Below are 26752 nucleotides of genomic sequence, written 5' to 3' on the forward strand. Positions count from 1 at the left end.
GAAAAATGTCTGCTTACAAATATCCATATATCCCTTAATGGACTCCCAATGAAATAACCAGCTTCAAATGCCCTGATTCTATTAATTAAACTAAAAACAAATATTATATTGAGATTGTATCCTTATGCCATAGCATGATTCTTAGATGAATGCAATTATTTTCCATGATATCATTTCAAAGTTTGGGAAAAAATATATTGAATACTGCTATTCATTATGATAGGTGATTTCCATGTATTATATGTTCCCAAAGCAAGTCTATAAATTAGGGATTGTAATTCTTTCTCACAAACTGGAAAATTAAGATGTAAAGATTCTGTAACCACTCCAAATTCATGTAACTCTTAGGTGTGCAGAATGGAGAATGTATGGCTAAGGATAGAATGCACACTCTCTTAGCCGTCAGGCTCTGGTCCTAGGTAAGATGGCAAAGGTGTCTACAAAACCAACAAATCGAAATTAAACTGGTCCTAGATCAGTAGGATTATAATCAAGTGATAATATAACCAGAGTTAGAACCCAAGTCAGGGACGTGCACACAATTTCTATCTTGTCTTCCAAACACACACACACACACACACACACACACTCACAATAACACTATTGACTCCCTTTTCTTTATCTAACTTAAGTTAGCATTAATGTTTCTTTTCTGTTTCTGTACAGCCTGAAGATAGTAGGAGGTGAAATTTCTCTGTAGATATCCAAAATGTTTGGTGTATTTTTATAAATGTTTTCAACTTGGTAGGTAAAGAAACATACATTATTTTGTGAAACAAGCTTTAGTTTTGTGAGTTTTGTTGTGTTCATGTATTTTATTATTCGAGTATAAACTCAGTTGACTGTATAGTAATTACCATTTGCATTGTTAATGTGTTGAGATCACAGAATTTTAGAGTTTTATTAACTCCTTAAATGATGAATGTTGCATATACCTCCTCTTTCTTCCTAAATTTGGTTTAGGAAAAGACAGTCTGCAGAAAAGAAATACTCTAAAGGAACTGTTTTGCTTAGTAATTTTAATTTGTATAAAATATAGTTCTCCCTCACACATCTGTCTCCATGTCTCTTTCACATCTGTCTATCTGCTTGATGCATATTGCTGAACATAATCCAACCATTGAACCATTTACAAGAATCCACAATGAATAGAACCTAAGTGCATATTAAATACATTTAATTAGCATTTTCTAGTTTATTTCTCATTTTAATAAATAATTATTGTAATATTGTAGTAGTGTTGATATTTTTGAGAGAAATTACTTAATTTCATACAAGTGAAACTATGCATTTATTATTTTTTCCATATTAAATAAATAAATGACTCCAAAAATCCTTTTTCAACATTCTAGAGAACTGTTTAACTGGGGACCAAAATAAATATATCCAAATAAATCACTGATGCTGAATATAAAATACACAGACCTTTATTTTCTAAAGGACAGAGTCTCAATTTTGTTTCTGCATTGGTAACCTTTCAATATGAGACTAGATTTCCATTAAGGAGGTTTGAAATATTGACTGGTTTCAGTATACTGCTGAGATGGAACAGTCTTCATAAATTCAGGCATTTGACTATGCCCCTTTTCCTAGCGATGGACAGATTCACTAGCTAGGCAAATAACAAAACACATATTTTTATGAAAATATGCCAAATAAACAAAAAACTGAACTTAGAATATATCAAATTAAGGACCTACTGTGTAAGTCAGGGAACTCATAGAACTATGCTTAATATATTCAATATTTTGTAATACTCTATAAGAGAAAATAATCTGAAAAATATTATCCCTGTATATATTTGTGTGGTCCCATCACTTCATGTGAAATAGATGGGGAAACAGTGGAAACAGTGTCAGACTATTTTGGGGGGCTCCAAAATCACTGCAGATGGTGATTGCAGCCATGAAATTAAAAGATGCTTACTCCTTGGAAGGAAAGTTCTGACCAACCTAGATAGCATATTACAAAGCAGAGACATTACTTTGCCAACAACGGTCCGTCTAGTCAAGGCTATGGTTTTTCCAGTGGTCATGTATGGATGTGAGAGTTGGACTGTGAAGAAAGATGAGCACGGAAAAATTGATGCTTTTGAACTGTGGTGTTGGAGAAGACTCTTGAGAGTCCCGTGGACTGCAAGGAGGTCCAACGAGTCCATCCTACAGGAAATCAGTCCTGGGTGTTCATAGGAAGGACTGATGGTAAAGCTGAAACTCCAATACTTTGGCCACCTCATGCAAAGAGTTGACTCATTGGAAAAGACACTGATGCTGGGAGGGATTGGGGGCAAGAGGAGAAGGGGACGACAGAGGATGAGATGGCTGGCTGGCATCACTGACTCGATGGACGTGAGTCTGAGTGAACTCCAGGAGTTGGTGATGGATAGGGAGGCCTGGCATGCTGAGATTCATGGGGTGGCAAAGAGTTGGACACAACTGAGCTACTGAACTGAACTGAACTGATGTATATCCCTATATACATATATACATATATCACTCTGCTATATATGTGAAGCACAACATTCTAAATCAAGTATACTTCAAGTAAAAAATAAAGAATATATCAAATCAATGGTCTAATTAATAATTCATAGTACTTTTCTTCCATGTTGCAAATACAAAGCCAGAACCATAAGCAGAAAGCACAAGAATCAGGATTCCCTATCAAGAAAATGTGATGATTTATTCCAGATGCAAAGCCAAAGCATTTAAAATAAAGCTTAAAATGGATGTCAATATCTGTGATTACAACAAAGCACCCTACAAAGAAGGGGTTCGTTAGGGCAGCCAAAACCAACAGATGTGTTCCAGCTCATCACTTCCTCCAACTGAGCATAAGAAAGATAAAGTGTTTGGCTGTGGCAACCATATTTTAAATAAATACAAGAGGCTACTACCTGAACCTCTTGCTGCCAATATTTTTTCCTTTTCTTATTTCTTCCTTCCATCCTTCCTTCCTTTCTTTCTTTCTTCCTTCCTTTCTTTTCTTTCTTTCTTTCCCATTCATAAATCTTTCCATTTGCTTCCTCTGAAAGTAGTTGATGAGGAGAAAAAACAAACTTTCAGAAGATGTTTTAAAGCTTGACTCTTTCTTTGTTAAAACAAATAATGTTGAAGGGACTGGAGGGGGAAAGCTCTGAATCTAAATATGTACCCAATCTGTAGTTCAAAATGGTTTTAAGGTTAAAGACTTTTACTATAAAAATAAATATGGAGATTTCTTTATTATTGGAACCTATTTGACTGAAGGACAGCACTTCTGGTTAGATTTTCACTAAATCCCCAGAAATATGTTAGAGCGATTAATTGTTGGATCTTTGAAAAATTTGCTTTGCAATGTCTTTTCATTCTAAGTCATTGGAAAGAGCAAACACAAGTTTTAATAGAAAAGAGAGCTATGGTTCTTTTAAATAAACAAAAAATAATGGTTATATGTTAATCTCCATTTATAATAATTCAAAGTAAGTAATTTTTTTTTTTTGTATTTGGAGAAGAAAATGGCAACCCACTCCAGTATTCTTGGACATAAGAGTCTGGTGGATACATTCCACTGGGTCACAAAAGAGTCAGACATGACTTAGTGACTAAACAATTTTTAGGATAAGTAAGAATATTGTGAATAATCAGGAAATGGTAAATTTTATCTTAATCCAAGAGGTATTTTGTAAACATTTAAGTTAAAATTGTTATTGGCTTTCCCAATGACAATAAATGTAGTCATAAAAATGAAACCAAAAACATCATCCACATTATGTGCTGTACCTAGGGTACTAGGTGAGCCAAGGAAACCTAGATAACCTTTTTGTTCCTGTAAATGCTTCCCTTGTCTTACAGGAAATGTGGTCTATCTATTCAAAGATTTCCCAAACACCAGGCAACTCTGGGCTTTTTAATCCAAACCAGATTGACTATGTGGCCCCATTGAATCAGATATTTTCTATTTTTCTTTTCCTTTTTCTTTATTCTTATCCTATAAAAACTTCCTGGTATCCATACCATTTTGCAATTCTCTCAAAGGAGACTACTCACTAATCAAATTTGTTTCAGTTCAGTTCAGTTCAGTTTAGTTGCTCTGTCGTGTCTGACTCTTTGCGACCCCATAAACCACAACATGCCCGGCCTCCCTGTACATCACCAACTCATGGAGTTTACCCAATTTCATGTCCATTGAGTTGGTGAACCATCCAACCATCTCATCCACTGTCATCCTGGGCTCCTCCTGCTTTCAATCTTTCCCAGCATCAGGGTCTTTTCAAATGAGTCAGAACTTCACACTAGGTGGCCAAAGGATTGAAGTTTCAGCTTCAACATCAGTCCTCCCAATGAACATGCAAGACTGATTTCTTTTAGGATGGACTGGCTGAATCTCCTTGCAGTCCAAGGGACTCTCAAGAGTCTTCTTCAGCACCACAGTTCAAAACCATCAATTCTTTGGTGCTCAGCTTTTGTTATAGTCCAAATTTCACATCTATACATGACCACTGGAAAAACCATAGCCTTGACTAAATGGACCTTTGCTGGCAAAGTAATGTCTCTGCTTTTTAATATGCTATCTAGGTTGGTCATAACTTTCCTTCCAAGGAGTAAGCATCTTTTAATTTCATGGCTGCAATCACCATCTACAGTGATTTTGGAGCCCAAAAAAATAGAGTCTGTCACTGTTTCCCATCTATGTCCCATGAAGTGATGGAACCAGATGCCGTGATCTTAGTTTTCTGAATGTTGAGCTTTAAGCCAACTTTTTCACTCTCCTCTTTCACTTTCATCAAGAGCTCTTTAGTTCTTCTTCACTTTCTGCCATAAGGGTGGTGTGATCTGCATATCTGAGGTTATTAATATTTCTCCTGGCAATCTTGATTCCAGCTTGTGCTTTATCCAGCCCAGTGTTTCTCATGATGTACTCTTGCATATACGTTAAGTAAGCAGGGTGACAATATACAGCCTTCACGTACCTCTTTCCCTATTTGGAACCAGTCTGTTGTTTCATGTCCAGTTCTAACTGTTGCTTCCCGACCTGCATACAGATTTCTCAAGAAGCAGGTCAGATGGTCTGGTATTCCCATCTTTTTATGAATTTTCCACAGTTTCTTGTGATCCACACAGTCAAAGGCTTTGGCATAGTCAATAAAGCAGAAATAAATGTTTTTCTGGAACTCTCTTGCTTTTTCTTTATTTTTTAAATTTAATTTATTTATTTTAATTAGAGGCTAATTACTTTACAATATTGTATTGGTTTTGCATACATCAACATGAATCCGCCATGGGTGTACACGTGTTCCCAATCCTGAACACAACATCCTCTGCATCATGACCCAGAGGGATCATACCATCCCTCCCCATACCATCCCTCTGGGTCATGATGCAGAGGATGTTAGCATTTTGATCTTTGGTTCCTCTGCCTTTTCTAAAACCAGCTTGAACATCTAGAAGTTCATGATTCATGTAATGCTGAAGCCTGGCTTGGAGAATTTTGAGCATTACTTTACTAGTATGTGAGATGAGTGTAGTTGTGCATTAGTTTAAGCATTCTTTGGCATTGCCTTTCTTTGGGATTGAAATGAAAACTGACCTTTTCCAGTCCTGTGGCCACTGCTGAATTTTCCATATTTGCTGGCATATTGAGTGCAGCACTTTCATAGCATCGTCTTTTAGGATTTGAAATATCTCAACTGGAATTCCATCATCTCCACTAGCTTTCTCCATAGTGATGTTTCCTAAGGCCCACTTGTCTTCACATTCCAGGATATCTGGCTCTAGGTGAGTGATCACACCATCGTGTTTATCTGGATCATGAAGATCTTTTTTGTACAGTTCTTCTGTGTATTCTTGCCACCTCTTCTTAATATCTTCTGCTTCTGTTAGGTCCATACCATTTCTGTCCTTTATTGAGCCCATCTTTGCATGAAATGTTCCCTTGGTCGAAAAAGGGGAACCTCTAAGACAATCTCAAAGAACCTCTGAGAAAATCTCTAATTTTCTTCAAGAGATCTCTAAGATTTCCCATTCTATTGTTTTCCTCGTTTTCTTTGCACTGCTCTTCTTTGGAACTCCGCATTCAAATGGGTATATTTTTCCTTTTCTCCTTTGCCTTTAGCTACTCTTCTTTTCACAGCTATTTGCAAGGGCTCTTCAGACAGCTGTTTTGACTTTTTGTATTTCTTTTTCTTGGGGATGGTCTTGATACCTGTCTCCTGTACAATGTCATGAACCTCTGTCCATAGTTCATCAAGCACTCTGTCTATCAGATCTAGTCCTTTAAATCTATTTCTCACTTCCACTTACAGTGGAAGTGATTTCACTCAGGTCATACCTGAATGATCTAGTGGTTTTCCCTACTTTCTTCAATTTAAGTCTGAATTTAGCAATAAGGAGTTCATGATCTGAGCCATAGTCAGCTCTCATTCTTGTTTTTCTGCTTGTATAGAGCTTCTCCATCTTTGGGTGCAAAAATATAATCAGTCTGATTATAGTGTTGGCCATCTGGTGATGTACATGTATAGAGTCTTTCTTGTGTTGTTGGAATTTGTTTGCAGCCCTTAAATTGTCTCTTTTAATCTATCTTTAACATATTTAATTTATTATTTGTTTTACTTTTTGTAGAATTTTTTTATTGATATTCATAGCTTTCCAGCCTCTGTTCAACTCATTGATTATCAGAAGGATTCCTCCTTTGATATAACTAATGTATTCATAAAGTATCAAATTCACATTTTGATTATAATGTAAGTTCAATTTGAATGATATGTTTTTATTTATTTCTATTTTGCAAGCCTTTTATATTTCTAGTGATCTTGACTTCTCTGTTGTGCAACTATAAGTTAAAGGTGAAAATTTTCATGCCCATTCTTATGTTAAGCTGAAAGCAATATTTTTCACTAGGTTAATAAGTACAATCATGTTTTCCCATTCAGATCTCTCTTAGACCTCTGGATTAGGGGGAAAAAAAAAAACTGAAGAGACTTCATATTATCAGAAAGAAATAGGCAACAAGAAGAAGTCTGAATCACAGAAATATAGCAGCTATTTCTTTTTGAACTTTACAGAGTAATGGGGTTTATATAAACATAAGCTAAATGGACCATTTTATATCATTCTGAGACTTTCTATAAGCCACACTCATAAGAGTCATACTTCAGTAGCAGTAGCACAACATATCTTCTACCAAGTACTTAGTCAGTTTTCATATAAAAAGGCAACATTTTAAATGCATCCTTAAAAGACTAAGCCAGAACATTTATTTTCCGAAAGAAATAAATTTAGAGTGGTAAATGATACAGGGGTATTTTTATTAAGTCATCCTAATTTCATAGCAGTTCTACAAACTCTGTGACCAGAATCCCCAACTTAAAAATAAAACATCTGTTAATTGTTTCTGTATGAAATTGTTATCCTTATGTGAGGACTGTTGTGGTGTATTCAATTCCCAATGTGCCTTAATACCAAAACTGGAAATAATTAGGAACATGTTGGAAGACTTAGCTAGGAAACATGTTAATTTGGGAGAGAGAGTTTTTGTTGTTGTTGTTTTTGTTTTCTCCTGCACATTTGTTTTTGTAGATTTCTTATTGATTTGTCTAAGATTTTATGTCAACTGACTACTTGTAAAATTGCAGTATGTATGAACTCTGATTTTACAAAATGTTGAAAGTTATTTCCTTTATTATTGAATTTTGTGCTTCAACCTATATCAATATTTTAAGATGTCATTGTAAAGCAGTGTGGTTCAACTCAATAGCCCCTTATTTTCTCATTCTTCTTTTTTAAACTTTATTGAGGAATAATTGACAAGTATAACTGTATATGTTTAAGGAGTACAGTGTGATGATTTGATATACACAGTGTAATATGATTACCAAGATCAAGATAATTACACACCGGTCAACTCATGTAGTAGACATAGGTAATTTGTTTGTGTGTGGTAAGATCTACTTTCAGCGATTTTCAGCTTTACAGGACTGTTTTATTAACTAGAGTCACATTAGATCCTCAGAACTTACACTTCTTACAGCTAAAATTTGTACCCTTTGACTTATATCACCCTGTTTTCCCTCTCTCTAGCCCTTGAGTGAAGTGGAGTGGAGTGAAGTGATATTCACTCAGTCGTGTCCGACTCTTTGCTAACCATGGACTATACAGTCCATGGAATTCTCCAGGCCAGAATACTGGAGTGGGTAGCCTTTTCCTTCTCCAGGGGATCTTCCCAACCCAGGGGTCGAACCCAGGTCTTCCGCATTGCCACTATTTTATTCTGTTTCTACTTTTCTGTTTTTATTTTTTTTACAATGTATTCATGCTTTATAATTCACTAGGTGTTTATTCCATTTGGTACTTTTAAATTCTTTGAAAAATATCTGTGTGAAGCAAAGCCCTAAAGAGGAAGAGCTAACAAGTGGGGGAATCTGTTTACATGAAATTGGCCTTTTTTTTTTTTTAGATTCCACATGTAAATGATAATACCACATAGTATTTGTCTTCCTTTTTCTGGCTTATTTTGCTTACCATATTGCCCTTCAGATACTAACTATATAAAGAAGTTGGCTAAACACACACACACAAACCACCCCCCCCTAAGCATTAAGATTTTCTACTTACACACACATACTTATTTATAAGATTTACTAATTTCATGGATTTAGTCTTATCTTGGCATGATGGTCTTGAGTATTTAGCATGCTTAATAATCACATTTATCCATGATTGTTAGAGAATGGGCATCTCTGACTAAATTATTAATAGTTAGAAGTTAAAATGCACAGGTTCATGGATTACCAATACTCAAAGATTTAGAACCTGCATCCCAACAGGCATATCCTACTTTCAACTTCTTGACAAGCTTCTGAGATTAGTCTGGATTATAGTATTATACAGTACTCTAGATTTTTTAAATTGCTTAATACTCACAATTTGTTTTCATTATTGCTCTAAAAAGGATATGTATTAAAGACAAGTGAATTCCTTAATTCTGAATGAATCAGATCAGATCAGATCAATTGCTCAGTCGTGTCCGACTCTTTGCAACCCCATGAATCGCAGCACGCCAGGCCTCCCTGTCCATCACCAACTCTTGGAGTTCACTGAGACTCACGTCCATCGAGTCAGTGATGACATCCAGCCATCTCATCCTCTGTCATCCCCTTCTCCTCCTGCCCCCAATCCCTCCCAGCATCAGAGTCTTTTCCAATGAGTCAACTCTTCGCATGAGGTGGCCAAAGTACTGGAGTTTCAGCTTTAGCATCATTCCTTCCAAAGAAATCCCAGGGCTGATCTCCAGAATGGACTGGTTGGATCTCCTTGCAGTCCAAGGGACTCTCAAGAGTCTTCTCCAACACCACAGTTCAAAAGCATCAATTCTTTTGGTGCTCAGCCTTCTTCACAGTCCAACTCTCACATCCATACATGACTACTGGAAAAACCATAGCCTTGACTAGACGAACCTTTGTTGGCAAAGTAATGTCTCTGCTTTTGAGTATGCTATCTAGGTTGGTCATAACTTTCCTTCCAAGGAGTAAGCGCCTTTTAATTTCATGGCTGCAGTCACCATCTGTAGTGATTTTGGAGCCTAGAAAAATAAAGTCTGACACTGTTTCCACTGTTTCCCCATCTATTTCCCATGAAGTGGTGGGACCAGATGTCATGATCTTCATTTTCTGAATGTTGAGCTTTAAGCCAACTTTTTTGCTCTCCACTTTCACTTTCATCAAGAGGCTTTTGAGTTCCTCTTCACTTTCTGCCATAAGGGTGGTATCATCTGCATATATGAGGTTATTGATATTTCTCCCGGCAATCTTGATTCCAGCTTGTGTTTCTTCCAGTCCAGCGTTTCTCATAATGTACTCTGCATACAAGTTACATAAACAGGGTGACAATATACAGTCTTGACGAACTCCTTTTCCTATTTGGAACCAGTCTGTTGTTCCATGTCCAGTTCTAATTGTTGCTTCCTGATCTGCATATAGGTTTCTCAAGAGGCAGATCAGGCGGTCTGGTATTCCCATCTTTTTCAGAATTTTCCACAGTTTATTGTGATCAACACAGTCAAAGGCTTTGGTATAGTCAATAAAGCAGAAATAGATGTTTTTCTGGAACTCTCTTGCTTTTTCCATGATCCAGTGGATGTTGGCAATTTGATCTTTGGTTCCTCTGCCTTTTCTAAAACCAGCTTGAACATCAGGAAGTTCACGGTTCACATATTGCTGAAGCCTGGCTTGGAGAATTTTGAGCATTACTTTACTAGCGTGTGAGATGAGTGCAATTGTGCGGTAGTTTGAGCATTCTTTGGCATTGCCTTTCTTTGGAATTGGAATGAAAACTGACCTTTTCCAGTCCTGTGGCCACTGCTGAGTTTTCCAAATTTGCTGGCATATTGAGTGCAGCACTTTCACAGCATCATCTTTCAGGATTTGAAATAGCTCAACTGGAATTCCATCACCTCCACTAGCTTTGTTCGTAGCGATGCTTTCTAAGGCCCACTTGACTTCACATTCCAGGATGTCTGGCTCTAGGTCAGTGATCACACCATCGTGATTATCTGGGTTGTGAAGATCTCTTTTGTATAGTTCTTCTGTGAACTCTTGCCATCTCTTCTTAATATCTTCTGCTTCTGTTAGGTCCATACCATTTCTTTTTTTTTGTTTGTTTGTTTGCATTTTCTTTATTTTTTTTAAATTTTATTTTATTTTTAAACTTTACATAATTGTATTAGTTTTGCCAAATATCAAAATGAATCCACCACAGGTATACATGTGTTCCCCATCCTGAACCCTCCTCCCTCCTCCCTCCCCATACCATCCCTCTGGGTTGTCCCAGTGCACTAGCCCCAAGCATTCAGTATCATGCATCAAACCTGGACTGGCATCTCGTTTCATACATGATATTTTACGTGTTTCAATGCCATTCTCCCAAATCTTCCCACCCTCTCCCTCTCCCTCAGAGTCCATAAGACTGTTCTATACATCAGTGTCTCTTTTGCTGTCTTGTACACAGGGTTATTGTTACCCTCTTTCTAAATTCCATATACATGCGTTAGTATACTGTATTGGTGTTTTTCCTTCTGGCTTACTTCACTCTGTATAATAGGCTCCAGTTTCATCCACCTCATTAGAACTAATTCAAATGTATTCTTTTTAATGGCTGAGTAATACTCCATTGTGTATATGTACCACAGCTTTCTTATCCATTCATCTGCTGATGGACATCTAGGTTGTTTCCATGTCCTGGCTATTATAAACAGTGCTGCGATGAACACTGGGGTACATGTGTCTCTTTCCCTTCTGGTTTCCTCAGTGTGAATGCCCAGCAGTGGTAAAAAACTGGAAATAGGTCGATACCATTTCTGTCCTTTATCGAGTTCATCTTTGCATGAAATGTTCCTTTGGTGTCTCTGATTTTCTTGAAGAGATCTCTAGTCTTTCCCACTCTGTTGTTTTCCTCTATTTCTTTGCACTGATTGCTGAAGAAGGCTTTCTTATCTCTTCTTGCTATTCTTTAGAACTCTGCATTCAGATGTTTATATCTTTCCTTTTATCCTTTGCTTTTTGCTTCTCTTCTTTTCACAGCTATTTGTAAGGCCTCCCCAGACAGCCATTTTGCTTTTTTGCATTTCTTTTCTATGGGAATGGTCTTGATCCCTGTCTCCTGTACAGTGTCATGAACCTCAGTCCATAGTTCATCAGGCACTCTATCTATCAGATCTAGGCCCTTAAATCTATTTCTCACTTCCACTGTATAATCATAAGGGATTTGATTTACGTCATACCTGAATGGTCTAATGGTTTTCCCTACTTTCTTCAATTTAAGTTTGAATTTGGCAATAAGGATTTCGTGGTCTGAGCCACAGTCAGCTCCTGCTCTTGTTTTTGCTGACTGTATAGAGCTTCTCCATCTTTGGCTGCAAAGAATATAATCAGTCTGATTTCAGTGTTGACCATCTGGTGATGTCCATGTATAGAGTCTTCTCTTGTGTTGTTGGAAGAGGGTGTTTGTTATGACCAGTGCATTTTCTTGGCAAAACTCTATTAGTCTTTGCCCTGCTTCATTCCGTATTCCAAGGCCAAATTTGCCTGTTACTCCAGGTGTTTCTTGACTTCCTACTTTTGCATTCCAGTGCCCTATAATATGTGCTACCAAAGACATACCACATAGATATTGCTAACATATTTGTGTATAGAACTATATTGTGAAATTTCAACATGAATTCCAAATAGCTTATGTTATTAGAGATTATAATACATGACTATCTGTACATTTAGTAAAGCAAATATAAAATATGAAAAATATGTAATATTGTTGAGAAATAGACCTGATTTCTATCTCAGATTCTCCACTAGATGGTAAATTTAACAGTACTAAAAATTACACACATTAAGGAATTTGAGATTATTTTTATATGTGCTGTGTGCATGAGTGCTCAGTTTTGTCTGATTCTTTGCGACCCCATGGACTGTAACTTGCAAGGCTTCTCTGCCCATGAATTTACCAGGCAAGAATACTGAAGTGCGTTGCCATTTCCCTACCCTAGGGGATCTTCCTGACCCAGGGATTGAACCCACATCTTCTGCATTATCAGCCAGATTCTTTACCATTTCTATGTTAAGCAGAAAAAAAGTGATTATACGTGAAATATATATGTTTTTAGTTTTCCTTAAATAATAAAGTATAGAAATTAAGTCATTTTGATGATCACTGCTGCTGCTACTGCCGCTAAGTCGCTTCAGTCATGTCCGACTCTGTGCGACCCCTGAGATGGCAGCCCACAAGGCTCCCCCATCCCTGGGATTCTCCAGGCAAGAACTCTGGAGTGGGCTGCCATTTCCTTCTCTAATGCAGGAAAGTGAAAAGTGAAAGTGAAGTCGCTCAGTCGTGTCCAAGTCTGAGCGACCCTATAGACTGCAGCCTACCAGGCTCTTCCGTCCACGGGATTTTCCAGGCAAGAGTACAGGAGTGGTTTTCATATATCTGATAAAGGCAGCATATTGAGTCATACCCCACTAAAAATGAAGAAGCAGTAAATATGCATATGCACATATTTTACAGAAAGTATAAAGTATTATGTATAAAAAATTTCTTTAAAATATCTCATTAGTTTTACACAGATTATAATAAGTAAATCATGACTGTATAGGCAAAAACATAATTTAAATACCTTAAAGGAGAGATTTTATAATATAGAATGAAAATATTAATTTAATAAATTGCTTCCTTATATTAGTTAACCAAATATATATTTTTTAAATAATTAATTTCCACAAGATAACTTCAGTCAGTTCAGTTCAGTGGCACAGTCGTGTCAGACTCTTTGAGACCCCATGGACTGCAGCACGCCAGGCTTCCCTGTCCATCACCAACTCCCTGAGCTTACTCAAACTCATGTCCATTGAGTTGGTGATGCCATCCAAACATCTCATCCTTTGTCATCCCCTTCTCCTCCTGCCTATAATCTTTCCCAGCATTAGGATCTTTTACAGTGAGTCAGTTCTTTGAATCAGGTGGCCAAAGTGTTGGAGTTTCAGCTTCAGCATCAGTCCTTCCAATGAATATTCAGAACTGTTTTCCTTTAGAATAGACTGATTGGATCTCCTTGCAGTCCAAGGGACTCTCAAGAGTCTCCAACACCACAGTTCAAAAGCATCAATTTTTCAGTGCTCAGCTTTCTGCGTACTCCACCTCTCACCTCCATACACAACTACTGGAAAAACCTTAGCTTTCACTAGACAGATCTTTACTGGCAAAGTAATGTCTCTGCTTTTTAATATGCTGTTGAGGTTGGTCATAGTGTTTCTTCCAAAGAGCAATTGTCTTTTAATTTCATGGCTTCAGTCACCATCTATGGTGATTTTGAAGCCCCCCCAAAATAAAATCTATCACTGTTTCCATTGTTTCCCCATCTATTTTCCATGAAGTGATGGGACCAGATGCAAGATAACTTAATAAAATTTTAATTGCAAATTATAATGTATTGATCTTTCATGAACACAGCCTGGTTACTGAGGTATGCTAAAACATCAACGTGTTCTCAAAGCATGTTTTGGTTCATTTCAGCAACTGGCTTTAATGTTAAATATTTGAAATAATTTAAGACAATGCTCATAAAATTTCCTACCATGTTCGTGGTAAATTTTAGTTTCAGAGCATTAAAAGGCTTGCTTTAATGACCAAAACTGATTCTCTGACACTATATCGGTTTTCAAAAATGTCAGATTTTCTGACTTCCTTTTCTACATATACATGTCATCTAATCTGTTCATTCAGTCAACCTAAATTTATAAGAGGTAACATTCCTAAAGTATTATTCTTAAGAATGTACTGTGTATACTCCCAAGATGAATGAAGCCTGAACAGCTTTTTTTTACAAGGTCCCAGTTGTTTCATATCCCAAAATTCCATTCATATAAATTTACTAAATAGTCAAAATTAATTCAATTTAGACCATTTTTATAACAAGAGTTTTAGTCATTAAGACAAAAATAAAATCTCTTTTAAATCTGTTAAATCTATTTAACCACTTGAACTTGGTTCTTCAGTATTGCTTTAATATACTAAAACATTTTCAACAAAATTTATAAATTTATTGTTATTGACTTACAAAGATACCTTGGGAAATATGTTTAATCCTGCATTCATTCACTTGAAATGATATGTATGTAATTAAACATTCAAATTAGTAAGTCCAAATGGTTATAGCATTGTTATATTCAGTTTTCCAGTTCAACAATGTGATCAAGGTGAAAAAAGGAGCATAGTCCAGAAATATCCCAAGTAAAGGTCTAAAATCTGTTTAAAACTTTACACCAGATAAGAGGATAGGATTTTGTTGCTGTCTTTGTGTCTCAAAGAAAATATCTTAAGCTGTCAGATGTATGAAATGCCAGCGTAGTCAATGAATTAAGAACAGAGGCTAAACTATGCAAAAATAAAAGATTTTAGTTAATTTAATGTATTTATGTCCATACTGCCAAAGTCAATGATATGCCATTCTTTGATTTTGGCTTCCCTAGTAGCTCAGCTGATAAAGAATCTGCCTGCAATACAGGAGACCCTAGACCTTCCCCGGTCTGGAATATCCCCTGGAAAAGGTATAGGCTACCCACTCCAGTATTCTTGGGCTTCCCTGCTGGCTCAGTAGTTAAAGAATCCACCTGCAATGTGGGAGACCTGGGTTCTATCCCTGGGTTGAGAAGGTCCCCTGAAAAAGAGCATGGCAACATATTCTTGCCTGAAGAGTCCCCATGGACAGAGGGGACTGGTGGTCTGCAGTCCCTGGGGTCCTAAAGAGTCAGACACAACTAAGAAACTAAACACAGTTATAAATTTAGTAGCATTTTTAATTATTGGAAGAAAAAAGTGGTCCAGAATGCTTTCATTCCATTTGGCTTGTTTCTGAACAACACAGGGAACAAATGTACTCCCGTCCTTTAGACTCATTGTGTGCTTTTTTTCTTACCATATTGAATGAGCATTTAGGATTGATCTAAACATGCTAAACTTCATTATGTTTACACTCAATAACTCTGAATACAGTTGGAAGGGACTTTTTAAAGCTTAAGGCAAGTTCACTAGGTTATCTGTTTAGTAAAATCAAGTCTCCAAAATAAGGAAAACAGTTGTGTTTCAAAACATAGTCAACATAATGAAATTCTTGGTTTTTTTCACATATCCAAAGAACTATTTCACATGAATGCAGTAATTCAAAAATTTGGCTGGTTGACAGTCAGTTTGATAAAAATAAATTGTGCCAAAAAAAATTACAAAGGACATGCCACTCCAGAAGAAAATCCATTTTATTTTAAAAAATAAATATTATAGTAATTTTTTATATATTGATTATAATCACTCATTTGGTAAGGTTTCAATATTTATTTTTAAAGAAATGATAAGCAAAAAGCATTGCATATATTAAAAAAGCATTGTATATATATTATAAGTATTTCAAATTGAATTAAAATCTAGAGATTTTTATGGATTTTTCTCTAAAACTACCCCCAAAATGATTACATTTAACATTCCAGAATCATTTTTAGGAAGATAGATAACGAGCATTTTAAGGCCCATATTGTATAACATATTCAAGGACTTATTCCCTGTTCTTGAATTCCCATGTGATCATGGAATGGATTCCAAAAGGGTACAATATCAAGGGAAAAAAAATTTAAATAGCATTTTTAAGTGTATTCCTCTCCAGGATTCCTTGGGAAAAAAAAAAATTGCAAATAAGGTCTTTCTACATTTGTTTCTTTTTTTCTTGTGGCTATGTATATGCACATTAGTAAAGATCATGGAGTCATGGTTAAAGTTATTTTCATTAGAAAAAAGAGGTAATAATAAAAACCTGTAGGTTCTAAAGTTAGACATATCTGAGATGAAATCTCAGTCTACCACTTATAGCTCTGTGATCTTAAACATAACAGCTGTGAGTCTCAGTTTACTCATTAGTGTAATTGGAATAATACAATGTTTATCAACAAATGACTGAGTTCTTGTCAATACAGTTAATCCAAGGAATGCATCACTAAACAAGATGAGACCCTGACTTATGATGGCACAGCCAACTAGACAGTCAACAAATAAAATAACATAAGAGCTGTATGGGCTGCAAAGAAAATGATAAAAATCAAAAACAGATGAGAAGAAGGAAAGATTTTTAAAATATGGAGACAGAGATCTTTTTGAGGAAATGGCTTTTGAACAGACTCCTAATGTTAAGAGGCCATATCCTGGGTAGAAGGAACAACAAGCAAAATCACATCAGAGGCTATAAAAAGTTGACTTAATAAGCCAGCTTTAGTTTCAGCCCATGCAAGGTTGTGGTAATTTGAAGCCTGATCCCTAAAACAACTCTGTGTTGGTTGTGACCACTAAGTTTGTGGTCATTTGTTAGAGCAGTGATGGGAAGCTAATTCAGAGGGAAATGGTTTAAAAAAAAAATGAGTTCAGAGTGATAGGCAGGGCACGAATCAACTGAGGTACTATGGGAGGATAATAGTGAAAGCAAGACTGCCAGAAGCTTCTCTCAATAATCTAAGCATCAGATGGGAGTGAAACGGACATGGGTACTGGAGGTGAAGTGCAGAAAAGACTCATGTCTGGGCTTCATTTCAAACCAGGTGTTGACAGACCTTGTGTGGAGTGCATAAAGCTATCCAAAACCTGGAGCAGCTGGGTGATTGTACACCATTTACAAAAATTAGCTAAACCTACACAAGGATGGTAGGGGATGGTAGAAAGGGAAGCAAGAGTTCACATCTTGTTCATGTTTTATTATAAGCAGTGAGTTGTTTCAAATGTGAACTAGTGTGTAACAAAGAGATTCTTCTGAAGAAAACGATGAGGGACAATGAGAGTGATAGTCCCTCAGGTCCCCAACCAAGACAGGAGAGTTACAAGATATCAGAAGACAAAAGATAAGAAGGTCTTCTCTACCCTCAGGTAGCCACATATGTTCTCAATAGATAGCAATTAAGCAACAAAACTGCCCTTTATTCTTTTTTATTTTATGACTAATATAAAAATTGATTTCATCTCCTTTATCTATCTAGATTCTTTACAGATAAAATTACAGATGTATCACCTAGAGATTAAATTCAAGCCAACATCTGAACTAATATCTGAGGAAAATTCTGGAAGACAGAAAAAGAAAAAATAACACAGAATACTAAGTTTATAACATGAAAGTACTAATAATGAATTTATAGGGCTAATGTAAGGATAAATGAAAACATAACAGAAAATATATAACCTCATAGAATAGAGAGGCAAATGAAGGCCCAGTTTGGGGCTTCAAAGTTCTAAATGATAGCCAATTTTATCCTGAAGGCAATACAACTCAAGAATTCCTTTGATGTAATCTTTTCAGAAGAGAAATATAAACACAACATAACCAAAAGGAATCCCCTAAAAATATTAACATTACTGAAAACAGTACCAAATACTGAGCTTACCCCAGTTATTAATATACTCTCTCTACAAATATGTATATCTCTATTAATTATACTATTTAATTCACTTTTTAAGATAAAACTATAGGCATTAATAAACAATAGTACACTTCATTAATCTAAGTCAGTTTTTTAAAAGTTCATCAGATAGTATACAGTATTTTAAAACAGTAGGAAAAAACTAAAATAATTTAAATGTCCATAAATCACCAACTGGTCTTAGTAAATACTAATAGGGTATATGAAGCAAATGTGACAATGCAGGGAGTCAGGGAAAAGATACTGAATAACAAAATCACTTAAAAAATAAATTTGAATAAATTATTAAATATATCCTGGTGATACACAGTGATTGTTCCTTAGATTTCATCATGAGCTACACATAGAAATATTAGTAATAATTTGGGGAGAGCAAAACGTATTCTTTTATCATCTATATAAGTCAAATTAAAAAGTATACCTTCTACAACATCCATATTTGATAAGGCTGTTTTTTCTCTATTAGATATTATAAACAGGCAAATAAATTTAGCAATGGCATTATTACAAATGAAAGACAATTAAAAGTGACACTCAAAATGTAATATAATGTAAGATTCTATTTATACAAAATTCTGGAAAAGGCAAAAATATGGGACAGAATACTTTAGAGGTTTCTATGGGCAAAAGCTGGGGGAGGGGCTGACAGTAAAGTTTCAGGAGGGAATTGTTAGGGATAATGGAAAATTTTCATACATTGATTGTGATAGTAGTTACTTGATTGTATCCATTTGTCAAACACACAACAAATGCACATTGAAAAGGGTGAATTTTACTGTTGGAAATTTTAGTGTCAGTTAACCCACTCCAGTATTCTTGCCTGGAGAATCCCAGGGACAGAGAAGCCTAATGGGCTGCTGTCTATGGGGTTGCACAGAGTCGGACACGACTGACGCGACTTAGCATAGCACAGCATAGCAACCTGACAAAAAGAAAGGAAAAGAAAAAGCTTTTTTGGAATGTTGAAAAATCAAGACTTCGTTGTAGAATTCTGGGTTCTATGAGCTATTTCAAAACCACAGTTTACAGTTGATTTTAACTTATCAAATCTTTATTCAGAAACCTAAAGTTTATATTTAAAAAAAGAATTCACTTACATTCAACCCTAAGGCTAAAACATATAAAAATTACATAGAAGAACTTGTTTTAATGTTTTATTACCTTTGGTTTTGGGTTTATTGAGAGGAAAATGAAAAACAACAGCAACAACAAATTGGCTAAGCCAAGTTTTGGATATTACAAAGACATCAATAAAACTTTAATGCAAACAAAGAGCACATCTTAATATAAGAGCAAAATATGCAAGATTAACTGCTTCTTAGTGAATAGTACCATATACTTAAGATACAATTAAAAAAAGAATACACGACTACAGATATGAAGGAAAATGAACACTGGTTGTTCAAACAAGAGACTTTATAGATTGACCAAAGTTTGACTCAAAATTTAAAAGGCTAGAGGCTACTTTATTTTAGACAATCTGTCTGCTTTATTCTGTGTCTTTATCACACGTTGTCCAAAAACAAGCAGGTTACACTAAATATATTTCCATGAATATCATCTCAGAATCTTTAAAGTTAAGTGCTAAATATGCTTCAATTAAATGCAAGAACTAAATGCAAAATATTAATACATGTATATTCATAAATATATATGGTATATAAATTGATGGTATTGTTTATAATTGTATTATGAAAAAGACCAAGAGATAATGAGTTATGAGCCATTGAATATTTAAATTAAGGCCTTATATTCTAGGTGTATGTGTCAATACAGTAAAATTATTATATCATTTCTATGAAATTTAAAATGCATGTATTTTAGATATTTCAATTTCTATATGGCCAATAAATGTGGAAATCAGCACAGAATACTTTAAAAAAAAGAATTATTTTTCACAGTTGCATAATTTTCAAAATTGTTTTTCTAGGAGGAGGAGAGAAAATGAATTAAAGGCAATTAGCATATATATACATTAGAGCTAGAAAATATTTTTAATTAAATTTCAGGTTTTCCAATTGTCTGGTTCACAAGCAGTGCCTGGGGCAAAGTACCAAAATAAAAATATTTATAGAAAACACATAAAACAGAAACAGCTGCAGCTGTTGAAAAAGTAAGGTCCCTTAAGGGTAAGTCGGTCGATACACAAAGATATCAGCTTCTATAAGGTTGTTACGAACACATACTGCTACGCTAAACAGGAATACAGGTTATAGAGGACCCAAATCTCTACAAATAAACTCACTCTACAAACAAATGTATACATTCTGGACTAATAATGTCTCTTTCTCTTATACAATCTTTGGTGCATACAAAATTGTTGACCCAAAATGTGTATTATTATTTATATTGACTATTGTACAGCATTCTGCATTTTAAAAATACACCTACAACCTCTTTTTGTTTCAAACGAAAGGGCTTTTTAAAACTGACAGTATAAGGTATGATGTATCGCTTCAGGACACCAATCTTTCATAGACATTGAGCTGCACTAAGCAAGCATCGTTTTCCCTGTCTTTTATATTCCAGGGTGTTACAAGAGGATTCTGAAATGATACCAGCTGTGACAAGCATACTAATTCTTTTGCACTACTCATGTTTGTTAACTGACATGATGAAATGATCTCTGAGGCAGGGAGATAGGACTGATATGGGAGCAGAAATAAAACCTAGATGTCACACTGGTGTCATATCAAAGCTGAGGACATTTAAACAGCAGGACAGCCTAATCTTCAGTTAACCTCTATTTGATTTTCACAAATAGGATTCCATCTGAAGCATCAAATTAAATCTGAGACTGAGAAATGGGCCTGTGTATTAAGATGTGTCCAAATTAATTGTTGCTGTGATGAGTGTCTGGCTTTCAGCCTCTGATGTGTGCAAGTCACTTTATTAGTACTGAAGTTACAGTGGTGGGCAAAATTTAAGCATGGATTTTACCCTCACATAAGAAACTGACTCTCAGCACCTGGACAACATTGCTAAGAGAATTAGATGCCTGGCAACTGAATAGTAAAATAAAAACTTCCGTGGATAAAGCAAAAGCTTGAAAAAAAGTCCACATAATTATTGTATGTCTCCTTTTTTTAAGGTACAAAATTATTGGAACATATTTCAAATACATCCATTTTCTTTTCACACAGTTACTTAAATGTGTTATTGGATTCAGGCCAAAGTAAAGGAGGCCACTACAATTTTCACAGAGTTAAAGGATGATAGTAACTGATTAGCTTCCTCCAAAAGAAAATTCTCTTTCACATAAAAACAGTACACAAAGTGTATATGAGCACAACTGGCTAAGGACACAATCCAATCCAAGATATAAAAATATTTTCTTTTAAGATTATAAATAAAAATTGCATTGTCTGATTACATTCAACAGAACTAGAATTTATAAAAAACTTATATACAATTCTAAATAGAGTTGAGTTAATTTAAAGGTGATTAATAGCTTAAATCAAATTAGAAAGTCCTTGGATTCAGTGAACTATCTAAATCATCTTGCAGAAATTTTAACACTTTAATTCAGTATGCTGCTGCTGCTAAGTCGCTTCGGTCGTGTCCAACTCTATGCGACCCCATAGACAGCAGCCCACCAGGCTCCGCCGTCCCTAGGATTCTCCAGGCAAGAACACTGGAGTGGGTTGCCATTTCCTTCTCCAGTGCATGAAAGTGAAAAGTGAAAGGGAAGTCGCTCAGTCATGTCCGAATCTTAGCGACCCCATGGACTGCAGCCTACCAGGCTCCTCTATCAATACCATATATATTCTAAGTTTTATGTAGCAGTAACAAATTATAAGTGCTAATCTTTTATAGACATTTATGCAAAATCAAATTTATAGAAAATCTATGTATTTTATAGAAATATTTTTCACATATATTTTATGTATGTATATTGGGAATGCATATACATGAATTAATATCTATAGATATGAGTAATAGCTTTCCATTTCTCAATATTGCCCTATTTTTCTACACATGAGATGATCCCATTTAGTCAAGTTTAGATTATAATGCCTGTCTTTTCCAAATGTTCAACCAAATCAAATTAAAAAGTGTGTGTTTCCATGGATGAAGTCTTATAAAATAGCTGTTAATATCAACTCAGAAACATTCGATCATTAGCTCAAGTCAAATGATTACTAAATGTTTTATTTTTTTTTTATTCCTGTCCCCTTTCCCAAGGTCTTTAAGCCACTGGGATGATATATCAGTATTATACGAATCATTCAGAGCACTGAATTTATTTCATTTCTAAGGCCACCAGCATCCTTCCTCTGCTCTCTATACTGTTGACAGAACCAACATGCTCCAAGTCATTGTGGCTTAGAATCTTAACACCCTGCTCCTTCACACCATAAAAGATTTAGTTAATAAGTCTTTTTGTATCTCAAAGTATTCCTTTCTTTTCATTCTCATTGTCCCTTTTTAAAATCAAACTTTTTAGAATGTAGTCTCCCCCAAGTGTCACTAGTGGTAAAGAAGTTGCCTGCGAATGCAGGAGATGCAGGTTCGATCCCTGGGTGGGAAAGATCTCCCTGAACGAGGGCATGGCAACCCACTCCAGTATTCTTGCCTGGAGAATCCCATGGACAGAGATAACTGGTGGGCTTCAGTCCATAGGGTCACAAATAGTTGGACAAGAATAAAGTGATTTAGCATGCATGCTCCTAGCCAATCAGTCTTTCCACTTCCCAGTGAGAAGTAAAATATTCCCTGCCATATCAATAAACAAGGATGCCACAGTCATCAGTGATTGCAGCTCTCCAATATGATCTGGTGAGCTGTAAGGGCACTCAGGAAGAAGAATACCTGGAATCTAACAGCCATCAGACTATAGTCACTCTGCACCCTCCCCCCCAACACACACACACACACCGTGAGCCCAAGGGAACTCAGGATATGAAAAACACAGGATACTGACCCAAGATAGCTAGGATGCGTATGAGGAGACTGATTTCAGTGAGCCCAGACTTTTGCATCTTCCTATACATAGAAAAGTGCTAAATTCCTTAACTTAGGATATCTGATTTTCTTTAATTAACAATAATCTTTTGATGTGAAGACTACCTGCTCTTTGTCTCAAAACGTCATATGATCTGGCTCCTCCCCATGTCTCCTTTGAGCAGTTCTCTCACAGTCACTTGAGATGCTGCTTCCCAGGCTTGAAGTCCTAAAAAACTCCCACAAAATAAAACATAACTCTCTACTTTTAGGTTATGAATATTTTTTAAGTCAACACCTACAATCTTATACATCAACACCAAGCAAACATACCCAAAAGAAAACTCTAATGCTCTCTACTTCATTCTACCATCTTTACTTGTTTAGGGAATATGTCCCACCTTATATTTTTTTTTCCTTCTTTCTAACAAAATTCAACTGCAGCTTTCCACTGGAGCAAGGTCTTGTTTTGTTGATACTGATTATTTTGCCTTTCTCCTTCCTTTGCTTATATTTCTATAGGTGTATATTCAGCTTCTTGGTATCATCTGAAATACAACCTCCTTCATAAAAGGTCTTCACTGATCCTCTCTCTGCTCAAGTCGGGGGATTGAAATCTCATCTTTTTCACTTATTCTGTTCATCTTTTTGGCCAGCATTAAGTCATATTTTTTCTTTACCACTGTGTACCTGTTCTTCCAGTTTAGGAAATTTAACTTAAATACTAGGTTGGGGGTAGGGACTATTTCTTATCTTTGTATTTCTCAAAATTCTTGAAAGATTATTTTAACTGCTGCTACTGCTGCTAAGTCACTTCAGCCACATGATTAATTATTTTTAATAAGTGAATAATTGAGTAGTTTGTGATGGTTACACATTCTCCTATTTTTACTTTTAGTTTTGAATTTAAGTTCGCAATTTCTTATAGAAAAGAGGTCACAATTTTGTGAGTGAAATGATATAAATACTGTTTGTAGAGTTGGCTATTATACGCATACCACTATTGGCTTTCAAGAAAAGATCTTTTCAGGAAAAGACTCTTATGCTGGGAAAGATTAAAGGTAAATGGATCAAGGGGTGGCAGAGGATGAGATAGTTAGATAGCATCACCAACTCAGTGGGGATGAATTTTAGCAAACTCCAGGAAATAGTGGAGGACAGAAGAGACTGGCATGCTGCAGTCCATGGGTTGCCAAGAGTCAGACACAACTTAGTGACTGAACAACAGCAACAAATCAGTTTTCAAATTAAAACTACGCAGAGATGAAACCATTTTCACAAATTTGAAATTTGAATAAGTTCTTCTTTGGTTTCTGTAGAATGTGGATAGAAGTGATAGAAATGACTTATTCACTTTGTGTTCCTTGTATTGCTGGCAATTAGCATGCAAATGCTTAAGTTCAGTAAAACTGCTACCACAGTATCTGTTTCTATGGAAGAAAAACTGGTAGAGTGAAAAACCACAACTTGTAAATTCATCCCTTTGCAATCGTATTGCATTCCTTATATAAACATGGTCTTTGTACTCTTGTGTCCCCTCAACATGTTTTCTAATTCATGTCTTAAATATAATTTCCATGTGTTTAATCATCTTTCTAGGTGCTTACATACTTTTAGATCCATACATGTTATATAGCTCTCAAATTTGAGTAAATGCTTCTAAATTTTGTAGAAGCCAAGAAGAGCAGTAAATTCTTTCAAATTCTGTAGGTGTTTGCTTTACAGGAAGTACAAAATGTCATGATGTGGTGTTGCTCATATATGTAACTATCATCCAGTAACTGCTGCTGCTACTGCTAAGTCGCTTCAGTCGTGTCCAACTCCAGTAACTAGTTGCCATAAAATGCCATGCATGTTGGGGAATCTAAGAGCTAACCTTCCTGATGGTCTTTTGGCTAGAATGTTCTTTGGAAAGAAATATAATAAAGAGGTAGACAAAATGTGTAACTCTTATTTAAATGCCACTAATATTTAAATACACCTGTAAGTGAAGCTTCCTACTGTTCCATTTAACACTCCAGCAAGAGGCTAATGAACTGTGGAATGCTTTCTGCCTCTCTTCTTAATCTGGATGCTATGTTTAATAGGATGAGCTCTTTGAAGTTAAGGGGAAAACACTCTTTAAGTTGAGGTCAGAACATAACTGTTTAGCTATCTTACTTTAAACTGAAAAAGAATAACAAAAAATTGGGTGCAGAACGACAGCTCTACGATTATTACAAAAGTGTTTTGACATGTGTGGTGTTAATTGGACTCTGGTTCTGTCTTGAAACTCAGGTCCAGGGGCTGAGCATTGTAAGTCCTGAGGACTGACTACTAAGTGACACAGTTGCTAAAGACAGTTGCCTGCTAGGCCTGATTCCAATGGGAAACAATTTCCTCTGGCAGCTTTTGAAGTTTGTTTTTATAGGAAATTGCCTCTTGGAGCATATAAAGCTAATTCATTCCCAGAGCTTCCCTGAACACCCAGCTGGGGCTCCCCTGTGGACACAGCATCTTGTTGACATAATCGGGCTCGGCTCTTGGCAAAGCTCCAGCTGTTTGTGTGGAGCCAGTCAGATTAGGTTGAAAGCCTCTAAATCTTCCAAAGTGTCCCCGGGAAGAGAATATAAAATGGTTATGGTGATGTGGCAAGACCCAGGGAACATAGCAAAGTCGTGACATTTGTATTTGGATCTGTCACTGTGATTCAATAATACAGAATTTGCTAGTGAATTCAGCAGAGGTCATGACACAAAAGTGATGGATTATTCGCAGTTCTCTTCTTCCCACTGAATCTGTATAATACGCTGAGTTAAAATCTTTTCTTTGGAGATTTGTTATGAAGCGACAAACCCTGTTTTCCCCCTAACCTCCAAACCACCACAACAAATGTGTGTGTGTGTGTGTGTGTGTGTATATAAAATATTTACCTCAGAATACCCATAAGCATCTGCATAATGAATTTAAAATAAATGAACTTTATTTCTTTCACACCAGAAAGAGTAGAAGACAGCTATATATTGTAAATTTGAAAGGGAGGATTATCGCTAATTTGATTACCTTCCTCTCCTCAATTCATCTAATTCATATTAAAGAAGATTTTTAAAGACAAAAAATGTGAGTTATTTACTCATATTATAAAAAGCAAGGGAATAAAAAGCTTGGGTATAAGCTTTTTAATACATGGACATCTAATTTGAGATAAAAGTTGGAAATCAAAAGCAATATCAATTTGAAATATAAAAGAACCAGCATTTCTTTTTCCAGGTGTGAGAAATACTAAAGTTTGAGCATAAAAGTAATGTTAAATGAATTGAAACATCAGAAATAAAGAAAATAGCAACTGTGTACAGAATAAATGGGAATAGAAGTGAGAGAACATTTAGTCACATGGGGAAACAGAGTTGAAAGAAACTGTGCATTTGTCTGAATTTGATATTGTCCACGGCAGTGAATACTGAAGTCCAAAATGAAAAGCCATGGTTCCTGTGTCTTTGGCCTCTCTTTCTTGGCTCTATATTTCTTAGGAATAAAGGAGAATGAAAATCTGATAGTATATCTTGTCTATAATAGTGTAGCTAAATTTGAGGACAGGGTATCAATATGTTTTTTATTTATTTATTTATTTTTATGTTTTTTAATATAAATTTTAAAAGTTGTTCTTTTTCACATTATTTTCATACCTAAATATCATTATGATACAATTTTTTTTAATGTTGTATGCTATTCTTTCTGTTTGGAAGATCATCCTGATACCTACTTTTGTCTACATATCAAACTTTTTAACCTTAGTAAATCCATTTATAGTTTTCTCCCTTTACTATGTCTTCATCTGAACCCTATACTTATAGGAAGAGA

At 35.6% G+C, this 26752-nt stretch overlaps 1 protein-coding gene across 6 annotated transcripts in view; it reads right to left on the bottom strand.

Annotated features, from left to right (window-relative positions):
• The window catches only part of PCDH9 (protocadherin 9), a 1136570-nt gene that overhangs the window by 604207 nt on the left and 505611 nt on the right, over positions 1-26752 (bottom strand). The window lies entirely within an intron of this gene.

This window comes from Bos indicus x Bos taurus, chromosome 12 (assembly GCF_003369695.1).
Source record: "Bos indicus x Bos taurus breed Angus x Brahman F1 hybrid chromosome 12, Bos_hybrid_MaternalHap_v2.0, whole genome shotgun sequence".
In the NCBI taxonomy this organism is placed as follows: domain Eukaryota; kingdom Metazoa; phylum Chordata; class Mammalia; order Artiodactyla; family Bovidae; genus Bos; species Bos indicus x Bos taurus.